General features: G+C 37.5%; 1 protein-coding gene across 1 annotated transcript in view; it reads right to left on the minus strand.

Annotated features, from left to right (window-relative positions):
* The window catches only part of sgcd (sarcoglycan, delta (dystrophin-associated glycoprotein)), a 198833-nt gene extending 174923 nt beyond the window's left edge, over nt 1-23910 (minus strand). The window contains exon 1 of the mRNA XM_044141632.1: nt 23305-23910. The gene's annotated coding sequence lies outside the window, so the exon portion shown is untranslated. The remainder of the gene's footprint in view (nt 1-23304) is intronic.
* Nucleotides 23911-24133: the final 223 nt, after the last annotated feature.

Genomic DNA, 24133 nt, shown 5'->3' on the forward strand with positions numbered 1-24133 from the left:
TACTTTTTTTTTTCTGTTTTGTGTTTTCATGCACTTGTGCTGTTTTCAGAAGCAGTAGAGACCCCAAAAAAAAAAAAAATTAAATGTGAATTTTGTATAATATATTCTTGTCAGCTGGTCCTTGATCACAACTTCCTCTGATTCAGCAAAAGATAGGGTTTATTCTGAATGCTGATAGTATGGATAGGAAGACAAGCAGTTCAGTTTTAGAGAGGTCTATTTGGAAGTTGCAGTAGTCCAGTTGGGATAAAATCTAATGATACCTAATGTAATAAACAGCCAGCTTTCTTAAAAGATTATTTCCCATTTCTACCCAAGATTATGTGTGGACCACAGAGGAGGCTTGTGTTTTCAGCACCTTTCCTCCAATCAGACAGGAAGCTCTGACAGATTAATTTGTAAATCCGCTTGAGCTAGAGGACAAATGAAAGTCAGAAGCAATACAATTACTACCAGGTTTATTGTGCCCTCATCCGCCGACTGGAGCGCCAGCGCCACTGATGCTCTTTTCTTTCTTGCATTAAAGAACACCGTTTTTTTAAGGGAGAGGAAGCTGTTCCAAGCCAGACAGATCTTCTGCATTACAATTATGATTGGTGAATCCCTCTCACATGAAGCACTTTTCATGAAGTGGGCTCTTTGATGTCGCTATCGGCACCCGCACTGCTGTATACATTAAAGTCTTAGTTCTCTTGCACAGGATTATTGCAGAGGAGAGTGACTTTACCGTCCTTAACTGTAGTAAAAACACCATGTGGGAGTATATGTGCTAAATCACAGCAGGAAACCCAAGCTTTTTATTTTAACCATGGGTTATTTTTTAGTGTGAGCATCAATATTTTTTTTTTTTCTAAAGTATCCATTATTCCCTTGAGGGTTGTTTTTTTTTTTTTTTACTTATTCCCCCTAAATCCATTTACATGACTGATTAGACTTTTGTTTTAGTTGTTTCTATATAAAATTACAAAGAAGAGTAAAAAACAAAGATTTTCTTCTTGCTTAACCAAATATAATCTTTATGAAATGTTCTCAGTGTTCAAAAGTTTGTTTTGATATTAATCAGTTTTTACTTAGTACTGCACTAAATATTGGGCGTTTGTTCATGCATTCTACTCAGATAGTTCAGCTCAAAGATAACCTGTGGAAATACAACAAATTATTTCCAAATGCCAGTTAAAGGTGGCTTCACACCAGCTCTGTTTAATCCACTTTGATCAAACTGCTTGTTACCTATAAAGTCGAGTTCGTTTGGGGAGGTGTCTGATGTGGACGGAAAGTGAACCCCGATCCTCCTAATTACTTAGTTCTCGGTTTCGTTGAAGTGAACACTGGTGCAGTTTGAATGCACCAGTGTGCAATAAATCCAGGTTTATTGGATTATTAGGTGTAAATACACACTAAAAAATACACCATTCAAACTAACTTGGTGATTTGTAAAAAAATGTATAGTCCCTTAAGTTTAATAACTGGTTGTGACACCCTTGGTGGCAACAACTGCCATCAAGCATTTGGCAAAGAGTCTTTTACAGACTTTAGGTTTATCTGAGCTCCAAATCTGACGGGGACATTTCTTTTTTTCCAGAGCAAAAATTTCTCCCTCACATATTTATCTTGACAGCGATAAATGCACCTTTTGTTAAAATGCTGAAGTGTGAGCTCTACTTCTAACCTGACCCATAACCAGCAGAGAGAAGATTGTAAAAATATCTTTTCATTCATCTTCACACAACTAAAAGATCTGATCTAAAATAGTTTTGGAAATAAAGATGGAAAGCACTTGTTGTTATTTGTCTATACAGCTTGTAGACCCTTAAATATTTACTCTATTTCAAGTGGATTAAATCACCACACAGACAAGAAGCAGCTCACCGCTTCACGTTTTAATCCCACTCTGTTTGACAACACAACATTCAAATGAAATCCTGCATGGCTATCTTGTTCAGTGAAATATAGCCGATGTAGGCTCTTAAGCATGAAGACACCATTACATAACACTTTAATGTGCTGTAATGGGATGATTCATAACCTTTTGCCATGCATGTACCTGCTGGTAGCATGGAAATCTACCATTCAAACAGAAAAGGAAACACATCAAAGCCAAGAAAACTGTCAGTGATGCAGCTGAGGTTCTTTACGGTTGTGGTTTGCGTTGCTTGTAAGAGCACAAGAATTATTTATTCCAAGTAAACGGAATTTTTAAGCTGCATTTCCGGACTTTTATTGTGAAATCACTTCCTTTATATGTAGCCATACCTGCTGACTCCTAGTTACTAGGTTATTTCCATCTCTGTCACTGCTGATGCCTGGTTCACTGGTCAAGATTTTAAAATGGTGTATTTTCAGAACATGACAGGCCACACACATAATGTAAAAAAAAAAAAAAAAAAAAAAAAAAATCCTAGTTATAGTTTAGTCCTACAGTATGTGATCTACAGCCACAAAACAAAGACAGTACTCCACACACTGATAGATGTAACTGACAAACATTCAGATGTCAGACAAAAATGTTCAAACAGGAGTTCAGAGTAAACAAATACAGCGGCCCACCAGGAAGCAATAGTTCGGGGCCAATTCTAAAGAGAAAAAAAACAAAACAAAAAGATGTTTTAGCATCTTATACAACGGTAATACTTAAAAAGCAGAAGTGGAGCCTCCTACCAAACCAACAAGAACGCAGCAAATGGTTTCTAGATGGTAAGTCAACAGCAAAACATTTTTCCAGCAGCCATAGGAGAGCGGTAAAACCAACGGACCGAATGTGCTAGAGCCTACCTCCGGTTGCTAGGTAACAGGCTATGCTTCACTGGGGTTGCTAGGTGACAACAAGGACAACAAGGACTGTCCCTCGACAGTCCTTGTTGATTTGTGATGTTACATTCAGAAGGTTTTTGAAAGGGCTCATTTTCCAGACACCAAACAATATCAACTTATTGAAAAAAAACTTTGGGTCTTTTTTAAGCACTTGGCTTGTCTGTGAATTTTGCATAATAGGTTCCCTTTGAGCATCCTTAAGATTGTTGGTAGGAGAAAACTGGCCAAAAATTGAAACAAATATCTAGCAAAAACAGATTTCCTCCTTAAGGATGTGAAGAATAGGAGCAAAGAGTTTCCAGGGAGATAAACACAGCCAACCACAAAGTTTAGTAACATCTTGGAAGAGATTTTGAAAATGTTTGCGTCCCCAGCCCAAAAATCTTTAGTTTTTACAGAGTGCTTGAACTCCAGTCCATGTATTCATCAAGCCCTGAGCAGTCATTACTGCCTCTGGGCGCTGTGAGCAGTGAGAGTGCAGGATTACCGTATGCTATGGTTGTTAGGAACTTCTATTCTCCATCATCACCTCTCGGTGGGATCCACAAAACTCCCTTAATTAGAACCCAGGACTTTATTTCCTTTCTTCCATCTTTTAATTTCTCATCGTAAAATTCAAAGTAAGGGCTTTGAGTTAAAAATTGGCTCCTTTGTTGGGGAAGAGATTGCAGCCGGAGCACCTGTGCAGGTCAGAGGCGGCTGGTGTTATCGCTTTGGGCTGTGAGGAGAAGTGGAACAAGTGTTGGGGAGATGTAATGAGAGCTTCTGTTTTTAAGAGCACGTCCTCTTTACATGATCACCTTTGGTGGAAAAAGTTAATACGTCAAGCAAACTGGTTATTGAGGATTGTTTGCTCTTTGGAGAAGAGGCGGTACGGTGAAGAGGGATCTTCAAACACTTTTACATAATTACGATTTGTAATTTCTCCAACCTATTGGAAGAGATTTTGAAGAAGCTCTTGTATCTAATTTTCCTTTTTTTCCTTTAACAATTTAAAAAGCATGCATTTCCAGTCCTCAAACTATCTGTTCTTCTCTTAAGACTCTCTGAGGAAATGTGCCTATTAATTAGATTTTCCCCAGATAGAAACAAATGCTATCATGTTTCCTTAAATCAGTTCTCCCTCTTTATTCATTATTACAAGTCATCGGAAAATTAATAAAATGTGGATCACTTCAGTTAAGTTTTAGTTTTACTGAAATAGGCAATATTCAAGAGTAATTTCTCCTCCCTGTGAAAACATCAGGAGGGATTTTTAAAACTTTTTCATTAGAAGACCTAAACCTGTAAAGAGAAGAATCAATTGGAGCAGGAGTGTTTGTCAGTCTCCTTCATTTAGCGCTGAACAAAAGAAGCACTTCAACCAACAAGCGATTGGAACAGAAGAAAAACTGGAGAATTGTTAGAAATCTTTTGCTGCAGAGCTAAAAGGATCTCTGACTCACAGGGGGGAAAAAGAAAAAAAAAAAGTCTCTTCAGTGTGGGGACAAAGTGGATGTTCAACTGGACCCTGATGCATCTGATAGTATGTGACAGGAAGCTGCCACACAGCTACAAACACCGTACAGTTTGTTCAAGAGGCTGACACAGTGCATCTCTACTGAACTGTGGTCGATCACTGACAGGCACAGGGAATCGCGAGGAAAAGTTCAGTCCATATGTTATTTGGAACCTACATATTCAGAGAAGAATATTGCAAAAACGGAACAAAAAGCCATAACTTGGGGCGTGCTCCGGTGGCGTAGAGGGGAGCGTGCCCCACGCCTGGAGGCCCCCAGTCCTCGACGTGGCCGTCGCGGGCTCGATTCCCGGACCCAACGACATTTGCCGCATGTCTTCCCCCCTTTTCTTCCCCCTTTCCTGTCAGCCTACTGTGGTATAAGGGACACTAGAGCCCACAAAAAGGACCCCCTGGTGGGGGAAAAAAAAAAGCCAGGACTTAATGTGGGGAATTAAAAGCAGAAATACACCTTTCCTTTATAAATAATATTAATCAAACAATCATCACTAATAGCTACAAAAATGAAATCCAAACTTTAATCTGCAGCTCTTCCAGTTGGTAACTTCATTGATTCACAAAGATGCATGTCCTCTTCTGCTGTAAGCACGTCGTCATGGTTATAAAGTAACTTAAAGGGTCACCATTATTACCCAAATACTTGCTAAATTCAATGCCCTTCTGATTAAGCTACTCAAGTTCACTAGACTAATTCGAGATCACCTCTCCCACACTTTAAGTTACAAAGAGCCGCAGTGTTAAAGTGCAAAATGTTGCTGTTTCCATGATGCTGCTCATTTCTTTGAAACAAGTAGAAGCGTGTTACTCAGCTAGGAAAAGAGATGTTTTCTTATCGACTAAACAATGTGAAAGGATTTGTTTTATAAGAAGAGACAATATGTCACACGAGGTGGTAGAAGTTGGACACCAGAGCTGCTCGGTCCATTTTAGATGGAGCAGAATTTGTCTTTTCATGTCACAGCTCATCCAAAACAGGAAGGCAAACGGATGTCCAATTGGCCGTTGAAAGTGGTTCAAAAAGAGGAAGTGACATTACTTATATATAGGATTTATGGATATATTTGTTATTTGACAACTTTTAAAGGGGTTTTATGATTAGCTATGCTTATTAGCATAGTTACAGTTATTAGAATTAGATGAAATGCTTATTAGTTAGTTTATTAACTAATAACCTTATTTGCTAACAAGCAAAAAGTGAGTGCTAATCTGTTTGGCTGATAAGTTATTAGACAATAAGCTAACATTAGCTAATAAGCATTTCCACTACTGCTACTGCTACTGCTTATCTTATTCATGCTAGCTTGGTCCTGATTAAATAAACTCAGACAACAGAGTCTAGGCTACAGTCACTGAACCTTTCATTAGCATGGAAATAATAATAGGTAGCCCTAATAAATGAATAAAACTACCATTCCCATGGCAACCACTACCTTCTCCACTGTCATTTTAAAGAAAGTTGGACCTGCTACTAATCTGTTTGGCTAATTATTTTCATACCAATGTGCAGTACAACTCTGACACCTACTGCGGTTTGATTGTTAAGTCGATTGTTCTTTCAACTTCAAGCTAATGATTGTAATCAAGATCTTGCTTTTAAATGGCAACTTTTAAAGATTGGAATAATGAAAAAAAAAAAAAAAAGAAAAACTTTTTTTAACTGTTGAAATTCAAAATTAAAACCTAATTAATCAGAGAACAGAAACCAAGGCCAGCAGCAAAGATGAACCTTCTGTAAGATATGAATCGGAACTAAATTAAAACTGAATGAAAAGGAATATGTACCAGCACAATAACAGATAGCAAGGTGTGTGGAAAGCTCCATGTGAAAGCATAAGGACAGTATTTCTGTGGATGGTTTAAATGCTGTGTAGAACTGCCAATTCCACCCACAGTTCACCTCAAGGTTGTATAAGGGGGTGTACTTATTTGCAGGTGGACAAAAAAAAACCTAGTAACAGATGCATAAAAGATTAAGAGAGAACAGAAAACAAGAAGAGGAGGTCGCGAGAAGAACAAGAGTTGCAGGGTGCTTTTTTTGGAAACAACAATATATGAGCAGCTTGTGGAGGAGAAAGAGGCTCATTAAACAGAAGCAGCTGTGACCAATAAAACTGCAGACTTCAGAGAGGGTACTGCTGCCTCTGTTTCATAACTGACTTTTGGTGAACTGTTCTATATCTGACAAGAGATGGGTCAAAAACTCCTGAAAGGTTAGAATTAGTGACCCGGAGTAGGTTTTATTCTCAAAAATAAAAGTTTTTTGATATTTCTAAAAAAGATTTTCCTACTCGAAAACAAATGTACTACTTTTTCTTTGGACATTCAGATGACACATATTTTCAGAACAATGATCAGAATTTTTGATTCCTACTTTTTAAATCTTGAAATTATAAGAGCTTGAAATATAAAAGTAAACTCCAAAATGTAATTTTCCCAAGACTTTCTTTGGTTTCAGCGGGACTTTGCTGGGAAACTGTTTTTGCATGGTAACAACTCTTTTCTGTTTTTAATATTTTCGTCACACAAATGTTTCAGACCAGATTTAATATCAGGCAAACATAACCTGACTAAACACAGCTAACAATTCTCAAATGATGATTGTATTCATTCAGGGGAAAATACCAAAGCAACCTGGCTCTGTGTCAAATGTAATTGACTTTGACACCATCTGTCAATCAATCCCGTGAGTTTGTCAACAACTGACCAATCAGCAGTTGCAATTTGTCCTAAAGTTAACACCCCTTTCTTGGAAGAACTGAGCCGCTGAGAGTGTTGTGGCTTATCATTATGAATGCATTGCAGTCATAGAGATTTTGTGGAAAATAATAATAAGGAAATGTTAAACCATGTTAGAAGGTGGAGTAGAGTTTATTCAAGTTTCAAAATTCAAACAGTCTGGCAAAATGTGGACGATGGATAAGTAAAGTTTCTTCATGGGCTCCTGCAAAACGCATTTTGTTTTTTTGCAAAAAAACAGTTTAGTGCTCCTCAGATGAAGTGATTACTAAGTGATTAGTAGAAATCCAACTGGAGTGTAAACCTATAGCTAAAGTTTGGCTAACAAGTGGGATGGTGGGTAAATATATTCTTACATACAGCTGCTCTTTACATTTGCACAAGTCATTGAGTCTCTGACATCAAACTCTTCAGCTCAGACTAAGTGTCACACAATGAGCAGAAAACTGTGTGGCTGCAAATACTTTTACACAAATATTCACCAACACACCTGAAGTTTTGTTTTTTGCATTTAGCTATAATTATGTAGTTAGTCTTGAGGGAAATTGCTTTGTGTATGTAATTTTCATCTTGGTTGCTATAGCGATTATTTGCTTAACTTAATAATTTCTGGAGAGATTGCAGAGCAAAAATGGGTATTTATTAGAATAAATCCAGAATAAGTATTGGAAATTTCAGGGGGGTTTTCTGTCTAAATACCTCAATTGAAGCACAACCTCAATCAAAATGAAACTGCATGCTATTCGAACCAATCCCATTAGGCTTGTGTTCATCACTGATGACAAAGCTAACTGAAAATATTTTCTGCATTTCCTTTCCTCTTATGTTTCAGCCAAGAGGAAGGTGCATTTATGTAAGAAGGGTTATGATTAACTCAAGTGCTTTATAATATATATATATATATATATCTTTCAAAACAGTTTTGTGTGAGGAAATGACTAAAGAGTGCAGATTTGAAAACATGACAAGTTTTTTATTTTTAAAATGAAGTGGAAGATAATAAAATTTAGGTGCAATTTTATTTCCTCTACTCACAATATTATCTGTAAAGACGAACACTCTGCATCGCTGAAATACGCCCATGGAGGATTTGTTGACATTTTCAATAATTGCTCATTTTTTATCTGCCATTGCCTCCACCTCCTCCTCCCGTTTTATATCTTTTAATTTATTCCAGCCCTCCTGCAAAGTCAGGAGTTAAGAAAATGAAAATCAGGTAGTCATTAGTCAAAGCAGCCAACCGTTCAACAGGTAAATATTATCATCAGTCACAAAGCCAATATTAGCTCAAACTTACGGTAACCTCTGTATTATTAGCTCTCAGTTCCTGAGGCTGAATCTTCCCTTTAGTAAGGAATTGCAAAAAAATACACTCAAAAACATAAATACAACAGAATTAGGGAGAAATATTCAAAGATAGGTTGAACAAGTAATTGAACTAACTAACCTTTTGTTAGTTTCTTGATGTCTCAGTTATAAGCTAGAACTTGTTTAGTTAATAATGATTAATAATTACTTTGGTTTTAGTCAGTGTTGGTGTTAATAGTGTTTCAATTGGATTTTTCAAATTAAAGATCAACACCATTTTGATACACTATTACATTTTAATTCTTCAAATAAGATTAATTGTTAAGTAATATTTTGATTTAAATGTCAGTGCTACTTAATGAATAAAAATAGATCAATGTTATTCAACCAATATGTATAATTTTACTTGCTTATGTTTATTATTAACCATTATTTTAACTGGAAGTCCCTTGAGATAAAATCCCTTTTTCAAGGGAAACCTGAAGAGATAAATTGATCCAAAAGACACATTTAAATATACACAAAATAAATTTACTAAAACTAGACAATTTGGAATAATGCCATTACTTTAAATGACCTGCATGCTTAGAGTTGTGCGTTCATTGGGAGGTCCCAGATACGTGGCACCGATTGATAAAGTTTTAAAAATCAATTGGGGAAATTTGCCTTCGCATGAATAATCCATGTAAAACATGCGACCTTCCAAAATCGTCAAATTCGTCAACATTTTACGGTGAAGGAACCTGCCCAAGTCGTCACATATTGACGCCTGGCTACCCTTCAGCCAATATGTGACGATGGTCAGATTTCAAAGCGTCCCAACTCGTCAATATATGACGAGTCGGGTGTGAGAATGTGTTGATTCATGGGCTTCAACTATTTTCAGAATCTTGATTTATTTGATCATTTCTAGTTGTTTTTTTTATTTTTTCAATAAAACAACTTTTTTCTTATTTTGTTGGTAATGACAACAACTCAATTTACATGGTTGAACCCTGATGTAAAGTAAACATTAGGTTACTTTGCAGCTTCAACGGGTGAACTAAAAAGCCTGCCAAAGGTTGTGACAACAGCTTGTGTGGTTTCAAGTCTGGTAAATCAAACAAACAAAAGCAAAACCGTGAAGTATGGATGTCAATAAAGAAGCAAATTCCCATATTTTTGGTAAGAAGCAGAATTGGTACCGAAACACGCCTCTTTAGAAAAACATACATAGAACACCACAAAGCCAACACAATACACATTTTACAGCAAATTCAATTTATTATGTGGTTGAGCTGGAAAAGGAGAAAAACGTGTTTCTCTCTTCCAATATGATATTCTCTTTCTGATTGCTGACTGAATACCAGTCAGGGCTTCAGCTGGGAACATCTACATTAAAATGATACTGTGGTATTACAACCAAGCACCAGGGGCATTTTTCCACAGCTGGTTACAGAGAGAAATTCAGCTGGTGCAGTCAGGAGATGGAAATCAAATAATGAATTTTTACATCCCGACTCATTGAAATTTCTCAGACCAAGGTCGTTTTTTATTCTTTTTTTTTTTTTTCCTGGGAACTGTTGGTGATTTTCTCTATTTGGGTGAAATAATAACAAAAAGGAAACATTCAGTGCATTTTTACATACAAACTGAAAAATAGTAGATTTTCCACTACAGAAAATTCTGGAAACATGTTGTCTTTGAAAGCAGCACAGTAATGTTTTATTGGAGCTTTCAACTCCAATATAAACTATAATAGTTTATTTTTCAGCTACACATGTTTGAGAAGAGCCTAGTCACTTACTTTAAAGTAATACATGTAACACAAGCTGCTCCAGTTTGTATTTTAAGCAGACAGCCCAGCAGACTTTAAACCTAAGCACCCACTACATCAAGTAAAATAAGTCACCATAGAATCATTGTTAGCTCCAGGAACAGAAGTATGTGAAAAATAAAACAAAACTCAGTGGAGCAGCATCATTGCCTATAGCCAGTTTGGAAAAAGAAATAAAAAAAAAACATCAAAAAAGAAGAGGGAAAAAACCCCCCACAAAAGAGAGATCTTCAATGTATCTGCATTCACACTCAGTCAAATGAGTCAGATCATTCAGGAATAGATGAACAGACAGAAATGAACCTGACTTGATACACTCTTGATACACTCTGCTTATTTTAAGTGTCTAAACACAAATTGAAGAGATTTTAAAGTGGTTTTACAGTGTATACCTGCATATCACAGACTACACTGCAAACTACAGACCACTAGTGTTTTGCTTTATTGTGGGGAGCTGGGAAATAATCTTCTTGGAAAGAAAAACAACTCCATGTAAGCAACTTCACATTCAAAGACAAACTCAAAAAAATAAATAAATAAAAACTCAACCTGTAACTCACTGTATTTGCAAGCAGAAAAAAAATCCCAAAGTTGTTTATAATAAGAGGATAAGAGGACATGGCAACACTAGAAGTGATGTACCTCCAGCAGGCGGCTGGCATGCGGCTCAGTGAGGAGATTCGCAATCATGGGGGAGAATAGAAATGCTGCTTCTCCACTTTGAAAGGATGAGATGGTTCATCAGATACTGACGGCTGCAGGATGGCTTCCTTCTGAGTTTCTCCTGTCTCGTCTCAGTGGGAGCAGATCACAGAGAACAACCAGAACCAGAGGAGGGACCATGTACTCTGTAAGGTGCTGCAGCAGGTTTCCTCCAGGCAGGTTTCCCGTTTGGATGAATGGACAGATGATTGGTTTATATAGCAGTCTGCCACCTTAAAGATCAATAAAAGAGAGCTAATTCCTTTAAAGACTGAGACAACAAATAGTTGAGCATTTTTTTATGAGGGCCATGTATGAAGAGAAGCTTTTTCTCTGGATGCAAATGAAATTGGATTCTTGTCATTTCACTTCATTTACAACAATACCCTCTCCCCATCTCAGTTTGATGGTTTGTTTCTCTAATCTTCTTGCTTTTCCTTTTCTCCTCTGCTGCTTCATTGCTTCCAAGTTTTGGTCATTTTATTTTCTGCCTTGTGAACCCCTCTTCCACCCTGTTTTTTCCCCCCAAATTCCCTCCCGGATTTTCTCTAAGACAATAACCACCCTTTTCAACACAGAGTTGAATCTCATGGTACAATGACTAATCCATGTGAAACTCCACCAATGCAACATTTTGATTTCTGTGACATCGTTTCTAAAAGAGATAAATGCCCTCTTTTTGTTGTGACTGTTCAACAATCATGATTCCTGGGAGGTTGTCAATAAAATCCCTGGATGAATGATGCCTTAAAGCATCTTGTTAGCAAAAGTGGTCATCTCTCATTGCCTTGTTTCAAGGTCCAGTAATCACATAATCACCATACAAGTGCATCAGCAAACCATCTGCTCTTAGCCAGTGTACGTCTTGATTCACTACATTCAATGCCTCATCAGAATTATTCACATTCTTTGACAAACAAATCAATGCATCTTATTTCATCCCACACTAATATCTAAGTGCTTTGTAAGAGCAAGCAAAACAAAATGGAGGCAATCGGTATGCTCAGTTATAAAATCTCAACTTGTCCATGGACAGTGTGAGAATATGCACTGTGAGCCTGAGTATGTGGGAGCCTTTAGAGAAGCTCTGATCTAGTTGGTAGAAATCACAATTTGGTCCTGGTCAAACTCAAATCCTTGAAGATGTTTGTTTCTCCTGTTTCTGACTAACAGGTACTGTGGTGAAGAAATAATCATGTAACTCATTTCGTTGTGAATCTATATTTGATGCCGGGGTTCTCCCTTTGATCATCTAAGAGCTACACATTGCTTCCTTTGGCGATCCAGCAACCAGCACAACTGAGCATGGGTGCAATTTGGAGGTGTGCGTGCTCCTCCAAACACAAAAGCCATACCTGAGACAGTAGTAGGTATTGGGGTTCTTAATGCAGCAGCCACACTTAATGCTTATTTAGAGGAGTGATACTTAGTCAGTTTTACTTTAAACTCTTGTTCACACAAATCCTGATTCAAGGTTGTAACAAAAATACCTCATCCTTCTCCTGTAAGGTCAATACACCAAACCCCATCATGACCTTACAAAGATCATTATTATATTTCAGTCTAAATATGTTCAGTAAGAACTCTTAAACTTCTTTGTGTTACATTTTTTTGTTACCTGGGACAACAGATAGCAGCGTTTTTTTGCAGTTGAAATGACAGAAGTGCTGCTCAGTAACACTAGAAGCTGATGAGGGTTTTCTACTCTTTTCTTAAATGAGCAGCCTTTGAAAATCCCATCTCACACATATTTTGGGGCAATAATGTTTCCAGGCTCATCTCCTCTAGGGATAGATTTATAATTGTTGCTACTTATCCAGTTTACCATGAAAGTGTTTCCTCCCAGCATTAATTCATCTGCAGGCACGCTAAAACTCTTACTCATCCCATTTTGGTTGGAATGAAGGTTATTTGTAGCTCGAATAGAAAAATCCTAAACATTTTTTTTCCATTACATTTTTTTTCTTACTGCTGCTGGAAAACACATAGAACATGCTTGAATTTTAATGTGTTTTCAAGGTTAGAAAAGTTTTTGAATTATGAATAAAGCACATAAACTTGAATCTGTAAGTGATGCATTTTAAAACACGTTTGCTTTTCAGATGAAGAAAAGATTGTTTTGCTTCTTTAAAAAGATGAGTCTGCATCTGGTTGGAGTCTGTCTTTCTTTATCTATATTTGTATGCATTTTATTTAAAAACGGGCTGCAGAATGTGAAAGATTGGCCTTTTTTTAAGGAGTGGAGAATATATCTTCTTTATAACAAATAGGTGAGGCTAAAATGTTTATTGAAAACTTATACTTTACATGTGATCTATTATTCCAAATCTACATTTTTGTACTTCCATTTGGGTTGTCACTGTTTAAAAGAAGGCAATAAGTCAATGTGTTTTGGTATCTGGAAAAGGTCTGGAGTGTAACAAGGCTACTGCCTGCTGATTTATATTGTTTATTTATGTTGTTACCTAGCAACCCCCAGGAAGCCCAGCCCAATGCTGAGCAATCCAAGTGGAAGTTCCAGGACGTTTGGACAACTGTTTTTACTGCTGATGCAATGTACAATGGCTGCTGGAAACAACATATTTTGTCCTTTGACTTGCCATCCAGATACCACCTGTTGCAGTCTTGTTGATTGTGCAGGAGGTGCTACTAATGCTTTTCCAAAGATATACACTTGTACAACCAATGGGGACAAAGATTACATATCTTTAATCTGGAAACTATCTACAGGCAAATCCACTTTAAAGCAAAGAGAAAATGATCTGAATTCAGTTAAGTATTAAGAATCTTTGTTTTGGTCTTATTTCTTTGTAATCTTAACTGCTTAGCTTGGTTTCACTCTGAAACGTGCTAATTGGTTTAGGACCAGGTGCCATTTATTCCCCAGAAAGCCATGTTCCTTTACAGGACATTACACCAGCTGTATTTACGATGTAGCCTCTCAGGAATCTATGTGAGCAATCAGGCATTACAGATTCCTTTAGGATTCCACCTCCCCTTGTGTATTTATGCAATGTGACTCATGGTTTAATCTATTTGCTCCACTTACAGTATGCAATCAAAAGCCCATCAGCCGCCTCGTTTCCCTCCAAAGCCAGGTTTCCCAACCTTCACGTGAACCTTTTGTGTTTGTTCTTCTCTGCGAGACAAATCAGGTTGTCAGAAATTTCTGCACCGCTAATGTAGGCTGTCAGGATCATTCATGTAGGAGGGGGATAAAACCCCGAAAGGAGAGCAAGGACTTTCCAGAGACCTCAGATTTGGTTTGGAAATGGCTTTAAAGACACAAACAGTCGAGGAAAATCTCTGGATAAACAGACAAGCGTCATATGTCAGCAGTCAGTGTGAAATTCTTCCTGTTTTTACTCCACGTTCATTTCATGTTTGCTTTAAATATTCATGTCAAGCCTGATTTAACCGATTGCTCTTTGATATTTCACTGCAGGCATGGATTGTGTTTTACCGGTGCTGCATGTTTCTACCTTGCATTGGTATCTGAAACATCCTGCTTGTTTCCCCTGGTTGCCACATTGTGCTTTAAAACTAATTTAGAGAAATATTTAAAGAGGAGCAAAGGTTCTGAGTTTTGGTCCTTAAAAGTTTTCACTTAAGAAACAGCTGACATAGTTCAAGGTGAGTTATGTAGTAGGATTTTATTAAACTCAGTTTTTCACAGAGCTGCAAACAAAAAATGTTACATTCAATTAGAGACATTTGTTTTATTTGTCAACATTTTTTCTAACCATAATTTCAACCAAAGTTTTGTGGTCAAGTCTGCAATGTAATGTAAGAAAAACATTTTAATTTCTTTTAAAATGAAATACTCATTCACTTTCTTAACCTTCACAAATACGGTACTTCATATTTACATGCATGTAAAATTTTAATTGTAAGTTTCTGGACATTTGCGTGACAAAGATTTACACAGATCAAGTCTTTATGTCCTGCAAATCTAGAAACCCCACAATGCTGAAGTTCCTGTTCAGCAAAGGGATATTTCACAGTTTTTCTGGATCTGATCAAGTCCTGTCTAATCTATACCCTAAATAAATAAGGGTTATTCTATATTAAAAAAAACAACATTTTTTGTATATTACTGTTTATTCCCAGATGCTTTTGTAGCGCATATCTTTTTTCTTTTCTTTTTTTTAAGGTTTTATTGGCTCTAGTGGCCTTTATTTGATAGTTAATTGACAGGAAAGTGGGTAATGAGAGAAGGGGGAAGACATGCGGCAAAGGTCGCCAGGCCGGGAATCAAACCCTCGACGGCCACATCGAGAACCAAGGCCTCCTTATGTGGGCTGTGCTTAACCCTTGCGCCACCACAGCACATCCCTGTAGCGCACATCTTAAGTATTCAAAAGATAATGCAGTTTGGGATGCTTATATGCCTCATAAGAATGATACTTATTTTTTCAAAGCAGCCGATCCAGGGCCACCAATTATTTTGCTGGAGCTGATTGGGTGTATCTCCAAGAAATAGGATTGTAGACGTTACCTTCTGTGGTAGCTCCAATACAACTTCCACTGTGCTAATTAAGGCATATTAACCCATATTTGGTGTTCTAACCATTTCAGCCATTTGCAGTTAAAAACCCATGAATTCAAAACTCAAAATAGTCATAAATGAGCATGAAGTTGCATTGCAGGTTTAGGTAAATCTGACCTGGTTCAGCAAAACCTTAATATCCTTAGTGCGATAAAATCAGGACAGCTTTACCAGCACAAACATTTCACTCCGGCTCTCGGTTGCAGCAGATGACATTAGACTGTAAGGGTGCGCGTTCAGAAACGGACGATCATGTCTATTTGATGTCACTGAGTTATTTACTTGCAGCTGATGTGTGTGCAGTCCTCCTCCGAGATGAACCCACATCCAGCAGCAACTATTCTGCTGGTTCCTGCACAACTTCAAAGCACAGCCGTTGACCTCTTTTTTTTTTCTCCTCCTTTTTTCTCCCCCTATCACCATTTCTCTGCTTCCTTTAGGTGACTTCTTGCTGTTAGATATTTAAAGACATCAAGTGCATGTGAAGCCCTGACAACAAGCGAGGACAGTTGCCGGGTAATTAGCGGAAAGGAAGTTGACTCCACAGTCCTTCCTTTCCATGCCTCCCCAGAGAGATCCCTCCGCTCAAACATAATCCTTACAACAACACTCATCCACACACACTTTTTACTGGATTATTTTACGGAGATTTCAGCGGATGTTTTCTTACAGAATGTCTGTAATGAGATGCGTTGCTGCTGTCGCTAATTGAATGGTGTAAGCTGTGAGAAGAGGAATTAGATGTATGTTGAAACACTAAAAAAATCAAGATGTGTTGTTTAGAGGGACAATGAAGAAAAAAATGCAGAAGACAAGAAATATAAAGCAAAAAAAAAAGAAATTTAAGGAGTGGAAAACTACAAGCATCTAATATTGGAAACAGAATATTATTTTTATTATGAATCCATATATCATGTCAGAAAATTTACCATAGTTTTTAAATTACTGAGTTAATTAGATCTATGATATTCTCTTCATATCAGCCTTGTGATAACGTCAGGAGGGGAAGCTGTGAAAGAAATCAGCATTTTAATCTAATTAGTAGGCTGATCGAAATGAAAGGGGAGCAGACAAGATTCAGCTGTTAAATTCTTTCAGTGATAAAGAAACAGCAGTCATCCACCTTCACTTTCCAGCCGTTAACCTCAAATGTAAAACGTTTTCAGCAACAGGGAAGAAATATTTAGAAAGCCCCAGAAAAAGAGCCTAAACAAGCTTGATCATTTCCATTTGCAGGAGACTGGATGACAAAAGTTCCAGTTTGGTGCTTTGGTCTCAACTAGCCACTGTTTTGAAGGCAACTTCTTTTAAATAGACCTCATAATACCCTTCATTTGTTGTTTTGGGTTTTCTGTTTTTTTATTTATTTTTATTTTAAAATGTCTTCCAGTTCCAGCATTACACGTTTGTTAGGTAAACTGGAATTTATTGGTCTTTGAAAGGGTGTACTTTCATTATTATGGCATTACGATTAAATTGAAAATGGTCTCAAATCAACATTATTGTACATCGCAATAAGTTCTGACAATTTCCTCAAATAAAATTTCTTATGAGAAAAATAAGTTGAAGGTTATAGCATTAATAAAAAAATATATATATAAAACCAGAAAATAGTTATGTAGGAGACCTGTGACGCTGTGGTCCTGTTTCTCATGGGAATATTTTTATCCTGCATGGAATCCAACTAAACTGATTGAAATATCAGGACATTTTAAATAAAATACCAAACTCAAACTCAACCTAGATCTAAAATCTTGTTAAAAGCTAATGTTAGTCAAACGCAATGAAAATATTACTTGTCAGTTTCATGTTGTTTACTGCAGACTGTCATCTGGAAATCGTTATGAGGTATGCAATATCTATTAATAAATTCATCCTGCGTTTTATATATATATATATATATATATATATATATATATATATATATATATATATATATATATATATATATATATATATAAAGAGGACAGAATGTCATAATTAAATTGTAAGCATAAGAATGAGGCTGATTTCCTCCCGCAAACACTTCCTTAATTAACCACTTGCACATGAAATCACTGTTTGCTCCCCAATGTGTTTGATTACTGCAGAAAAGATGAGGCTCAGTTTCCCAAAACGTCAGTCAGTGTCGGTCTAAGCAGAGAAACATAAGCTTTTTATTTTATGATCACGCTACAGAATGAAAACCACTGAAAGTAAAAGGAAGAGGCTTCACACATGAGAAATGCTGCATCTGGGAAAGGTTTAGTGTCATTTTAAATGATAACTTTCTTCTATCTTCATTCCAGCTTCCTCAGAATAATGCCTACACGATCGGTCTCTCCCTCTAAATCCCATCTTTTATGCCTCAAAGTCGATCTGTTCCCAAAACGTTTGTGTCCTGAGGCTGAAGGGGAACAGAGGAAGCTGTCAGAGGACTAAAATACGGCTGATTTGTTCAGGGTGGCATCTCGCTGAAGGACGAATCAGCCCGTCCTCTGGCTCTGAATCAGCTTTCAGGTGACGTCCTTTCAGATCTAATGCAGTTATGATCCTCTTGTGTGTGGCAGTGGGCTCGTTTTTAGCCTGAGTAATTTATAAGTGCTCTGTGAGGTGAAGGGGGAGTCAAACAGAGAAACATCTCACATACATCAGAGTTGCCAGTTGTCCTTTTACTCATCTTCCTTCCCCAACCTCAGCCTTCTTTTTTCAAGCTGGCTGGAGCTTTTCTGGGGAACAACCCAAACTGGTTTCCAATCATTTCATAAGTACAGTAAAAGCAACAGATGTAGTACATTGGTTTTTCTAATCTCAAGATTTCATCAGATAAGTTTCCAGATTTGTGTCTAGGAGGATTTGAGAAGACAGATTTTTTTTTCTGTCCAAATGATTCTTATCTCATATTTATGAATGACTTCTACAGTCTACAAAGTTTGAAATGGAAAGTGTAAAATGTGGACAGATGGACAAGATCCTGGTGGGCAGGATGGATGAAAGGAAGATGGAAGAGTGGATGGATAGACAAATGGTTAGAGGGAAGAATGATGGATGGAATGAAAGGATGATGGGTGGAAGGACAAAAAGGTGATGGATTGATGGGTAGATGAGTGAAAGGATGGACAGATGAATGGATGAAGGAATAAGAGATGGACGGAAAGACATTGGATGAATGGATAAAAGGACAAATGGATGGATGGATGGATGATGGATGGATGGATGGATGGGCAGATGGAAAGGCAATATGCAGTTTTACTAGGTGCCACCATATTTAAATTCCTGTGCATTTAAACCAACCAAAGGGCCCCTAAAGTCCCATTATAAATGAAAGCTGAAGGCATCTGATTGATGCTGAGGTTCCTCCACCTCTGTATTGTTATATTGTTATTATTATTTTTACAGAGTCCTTGCTCATATTCTGCCTCATTACCCACCAGAAGCATCAAACCTCAGCTCGCGCTTCCAGGCTCAAACGCTCTTATTTGATTTTTACCTATTTTAAGTTTTAACTTTCTACAATCAGGCAGCTCGCAGGTAGAAAAGAAAACACAGCACATCACGTCTTCTTTGCAGCTGGTTCATCAAAACCCTTGGGTGTTTCTGAACAAAGTTGTAAATACATGCAGAGCTCCTCCTCAGAAACATCTTCAGTAACATCGATGGTTTTCTTCATTATTTTGAGCTTTAATGATGTAGGTGGAGAGATTTTATGTTCCAGAACTCATCTTCACATTATTTCCCACTTCCTTTTGTTCAATCACAATAAACAGTTCCTTTTCTTTGCTTTTTGCCTGCTGCATTAAGGACCCAAAGGAACATGTTTGGAAATGAAGAAGTTTTTCTTTTTCTGCAACAGAATTAACATCGAGATCTGAGAGAGAATTTAAATTGACCTAAAATAGACCCAGCATGTTCAAGAAACTGGTGAAAAACAAGAATCGGAGCCAAAACCATACAACTCCAGAGTATTTATATGAAATTGCTCCAGTAAAATATAAAACGGAGGAAAGCACTTTAAATCAAAGCAAAGATGCTCTTAATTGTGATTCACAGAAGGAAGGTCACATCTTCTCAAAGGCATGAATGTCATTAATTTTTGCCTTTTAAAAATTTATTTGAACTTTTCTATTTGCAAAGTGATTGCACAAAATAAATCATCAAGCATAAATTATAATGGAATTTTCTTTCTTTTCTCATACATATAATCTGAGATACATCCATACATCTGCTCTATCATTTGCTTAAATATTTCTCATTGAGCTACACTTTTTGTCTGAGCATGACCAGACCAACACCAAACCTTCTCAAACCACAACCTTCTAAAAGACTCAAAGACCAGGAAAAACAGCACAACAGTTCTTCCATCCCTAGCTGCTACCTTCATGGTGAACAACCAAATCATCAATCTTTGGTTTAAAAGCCCAACCTTTAACTCCTCACTGTGGCCAAGCAGCTCAATATTCAGGGAGTTCTAGCAGTTCCTGGATACATGGAGAGGTTCTAGCAGTTTCTAGTCCAGGCAGAGAGTAACCAATTCTTCCAGACCTCAGCAATCTGACCCATCTGATTAATTTGGGATTTTGCACAATCCTTTACACCAATTATCTTGGAATCTCCATCTGATTAGAAATGGATCCAAAATACCCTACTGTCACAGAACTTCTCCAAATTTATTGAACCTTTCCAATGTATTGATGTAAGTGAATAAAAGAATGTTTCATGGATTTTGTTTAATTTTGCAACTGAGCAGTGAAATTGTTCCAACATAAGTCATTAAAGCTAAATTATTATGACATGTATGCCCATCATGATTAGATGTTACAGATCCCATTCACAGGCGTCTGGCTCAGGGCGCACAATATGTTGCTCTTTTAAGTTAAACAGGATAAATGGAGCATGAGTGAATCTATGGTTGAGTTTTGAAAAAAAAAATAAAGGAAGATGTTGTTTTATTTTAGCAAAGAAGTTGACATGTCCCCATATCCTTTTAAAACTGTAAAGGAATCTTATGAAAAATAAAACCTGAAAATGCAACTACCCAGAAATTAAAGTTTTTTTTTTTCACGTACATGGATCAGTATATTCATCTGCTGAAATGAATCAGCAATTAAAGATCACATGATTTGGGGTCAGTTCTAGGACTTTTTTGTTACCTCCTTCTTAGTAAATTATACGTTCACACAGCAAGCAAATGCAACCAAATCAGATTTTTTCATGGCAGTTTGACCGGCCTATTGCTGATCTTTTCACCCCTCAAAAATAAGTCCGATTTATGTCACCTCCATATCTAGTAGTAAATCAGAAATGCATCTGAGCGTTTTCAAAACTTCTGAAGTCTGAACACTAGTCAATGTGTCACAAGAAACCCTTTCTATTAATTGTGCTTTCTTTTGTCTTAGTTTCCTTCATCTTATGGAAAACAAAACCTGGCAATGCAGCTCTGTTCACCTCTGAGAACCGATCATAAAAAGAGAAAACCTGAGTATGAGTTTATAGTGACCATGAACCACACAGATGGCATATTTAGAGATATCTCAAAGCCTTTAAACCAAAACAATGAAAAAAGGCACAGCTTTTATAGCAAAGACAGAAACAGTGTGCTGTAGTTTCATAAAAAGGTTGTAAAACAAGTGGTTGAGCAATCTGAATCAATTTTTCCAAGATCACTACACACAGTTAAAAACACATTTGAGTCCAGTTTTTATGATCAATTTAGAAGACATAAAGAAAAAAAAAGCAAGACTGACTGGCCACAAACAAAAAACAGCAAACGCACACAAAAAGTTACATTAGTCAAGAAAAATCTTGCCTGATAGGCAGGGCTAAAAAAATACTGTACATTTTATTTGTATTTCGTCCCATTTATTAGTTCTAATCACTAAAACTAATAAATGTACATCTAACTACATTTTACGAGCTCATCACAATCTCTTGTACTCATCTAATTTCTACTAGGTTCCATATTTTTGGTGTTTTGATGCATTAAGAAAGTTGATTATCCTAAATATGCTTTAATCTCTTGCATAATTAATTCTTCTTGTGTGGTTTTATTTTTTTCAGTTTAACAAAATATTTACATTAATCGTTCTGGTCCCAGTTCAGTCTAGTTGAATCGAGCCTGATTTAGATGTGTCAGTCAAGCTATTCCTGATACCAGTTACCAGTTTTCTCTAAAGTCTGATACTGATTCAAATGTTAACTCACTTTGTTACAATTTAGGAATATAATACAGTGCAGACAAAAAGGGCTTGGTGTCTTAATGTAGTAGTTTTGAATGCAACATGAAGGACAATTACAAGATTATTCCTGTATATAAATCAAAACATAATGTCCTTATTTGTAACCTGAATTCAATTAAACTCAAAGAAAGGTCAAACTACACCCTATTGAGTATTTATACATCAAAAAACATTTCTGATTCTCAGTGTTGGTGCATTTAAAACATCAGATTTTTCAGTATTTTACCTGCTAATCAATTATAGGCAAATTCTCGTCTCCATCACTCATATCTCTACACGTACCTACCCATCATCCAATAAACCTAAAGCGTGATCATTTTTTCCTTTCACATGCTGCAAAACAAAATAAAGAATGATCAATCCAGCACAGTAGTAAACACCTGTCACCAATTCATAGGAAAAAGTATTTTGTCAAAATCTTAGATGTGTCCACTCGAAAGGACAAACTACTACATCTACACAAATGTTTTCCAAGAAGCATCTTCTAAAAATAACAAGGCGTTAAAATTCACCTTTTAAGGTGAAGTCCAGAAACTTGCAACCAGCCATTCATTTCTAAGGAAAAAGAAATAGCTAACTATCCTGGCACTGATAAAGCTGAGATCACTCACCAGCAAATCTAACGGTAAACCATAAGAAATGAAGGAAGATGGGATTTCTAAAGGTACATTTTTTCCAGCCAAGCACAAACTGAAAACCAGTAAAATGGTAGATTTGACACAAGAAATCCAGCATGGATGCAAAATGAAAATTTAAGCACCATGACAAACGTTCACAAATATGCATTAACTGCAAATACTCTCACTTACTATTAGACTTGATTTTAAAGGAAACATCAGAAGTAATAAACCAAAGATGACTCAATTGCACATCTATTGAGTCATCTCAAAAGATGTGAAATAAAATTAAAGGAAGACTAATAAACAGAAACTGGGAAATTTTCTGGAAGAAAATAACCACTGAAGCAAAAATAGCTCACCAACATAGAAAAAGTGGATTCTTTTGATAAATAGGTAGGTAGACTAGACATGCTATGATCAATCCTTGCCTAAATTGTAAGAAAAAAATGCCAAGAAAATTTCAGTCTTGATGAAAATTTTGCACCTATAAACCAGAAACGATATAAAAAACACAAAAAGAAACTCATCAGGGAACATTGAACAACCCTGAAGCAATATGCACCTGCAAATCCAATAAGCACCTTAAGGTAAAAAAAAAAAAAACACTGAAAAGGAAAAATTCATCAGTAAATAACTTTGATACTATACACTGAAGAATTTGAGAATCAACCAGAAATAATTGCACTAAAAATCACAGTGTCAGTACTGCTTCCTGTTGCACTCAGACTAGCAGAGAGATCATGACAAAACTCAAATCCACTTAACACCCGCTGCCACTGCCTTCCCATCTGCAGAGGCATTCCTCTCCGCTCTGCAGCCGAGCAGAAGCACTCTGCGAGCGCCGCCGCCGCCGTAGACGCTGGGTGATGCATAGTAAACAGGACAGAGCAGCGGCAGTAATGACTAATCAGACGGAGCCGGAGCTCTTCCACAGCTGAGAAACTAGTCCAGCAAAAGCAAATCTAGTGAAGTGGACAAGACGAAGACAAGACGCCTTGAAGAAGCAACAGAGGAGGTCAAAGCCTTACCTATTGGTTGGATCCAAGTGATCAAAGTTAGAAAACCATGAGAAAGCAACTCAAAGGATCCAACAGATTTCTTCCAAGATAATCTCAATCTGGTTCAGAGGCTCGAGTCCTGCAGAACGGCACACATTCGGCTCATTTCCTTCAGCATCACAGGTGCCTCTGACATGCTTCTGCTTTCCTTCAGGGGACCGGGCCGCCTCAGACTGCAACGATGCCGGGGCAGCGAGCCCGATGACAGTTCCAGAAGTGATATTCCTGATCCTGCAGGGATCTGAGCATCCTTTGAGGTGGGACGATGAAAAAGGAGAAGCGGAAGATCCAGTACACCACAACTCTCTCTGTCGCTTAAATCCACCTAATATGAGCTGGAGCTTGGCAGGAGGCAGGCAGAGGGAAAGAGGTACTGTTGCATCAACATCTCTCTCAGACTAGTTTTCCCTTCTTCAGGAGAGAAAAGAAGGGAATCAGTGCCAGCATCATCTCCTCAAGTCTGCACAGGACCGAGTGTGACAAGACAGAGAGAGGAGAGTGCGTGTGGACGCCGGGGTGTGTGTGAGTACGGAGAGCGGATAGGCAGGGAACAGGCTGCGAGCGCAAGTGGAGTCACAGAGCAGTGTGAGGGGAGAGGATGCTAAGAGGAGGAGGAAGGTTATGGGGAGAGAGAGAGTGAGAGCATGCACTGTCAGAGAGTACATAAACAGCAGCGAGGAGGTGGAGTTTTCCTTTCAGTGAAGAAGGTGGAGGGTGGGGGTAGAGGATCACGATTTGAAGCCTCAAAGAGAGACGGACAGATGCACATTTATGAGCAAGAGGCAGGATGGGGGGAACG

The sequence above is a fragment of the Gambusia affinis genome, linkage group LG15, assembly GCF_019740435.1.
Source record: "Gambusia affinis linkage group LG15, SWU_Gaff_1.0, whole genome shotgun sequence".
Lineage (NCBI taxonomy): Eukaryota > Metazoa > Chordata > Actinopteri > Cyprinodontiformes > Poeciliidae > Gambusia > Gambusia affinis.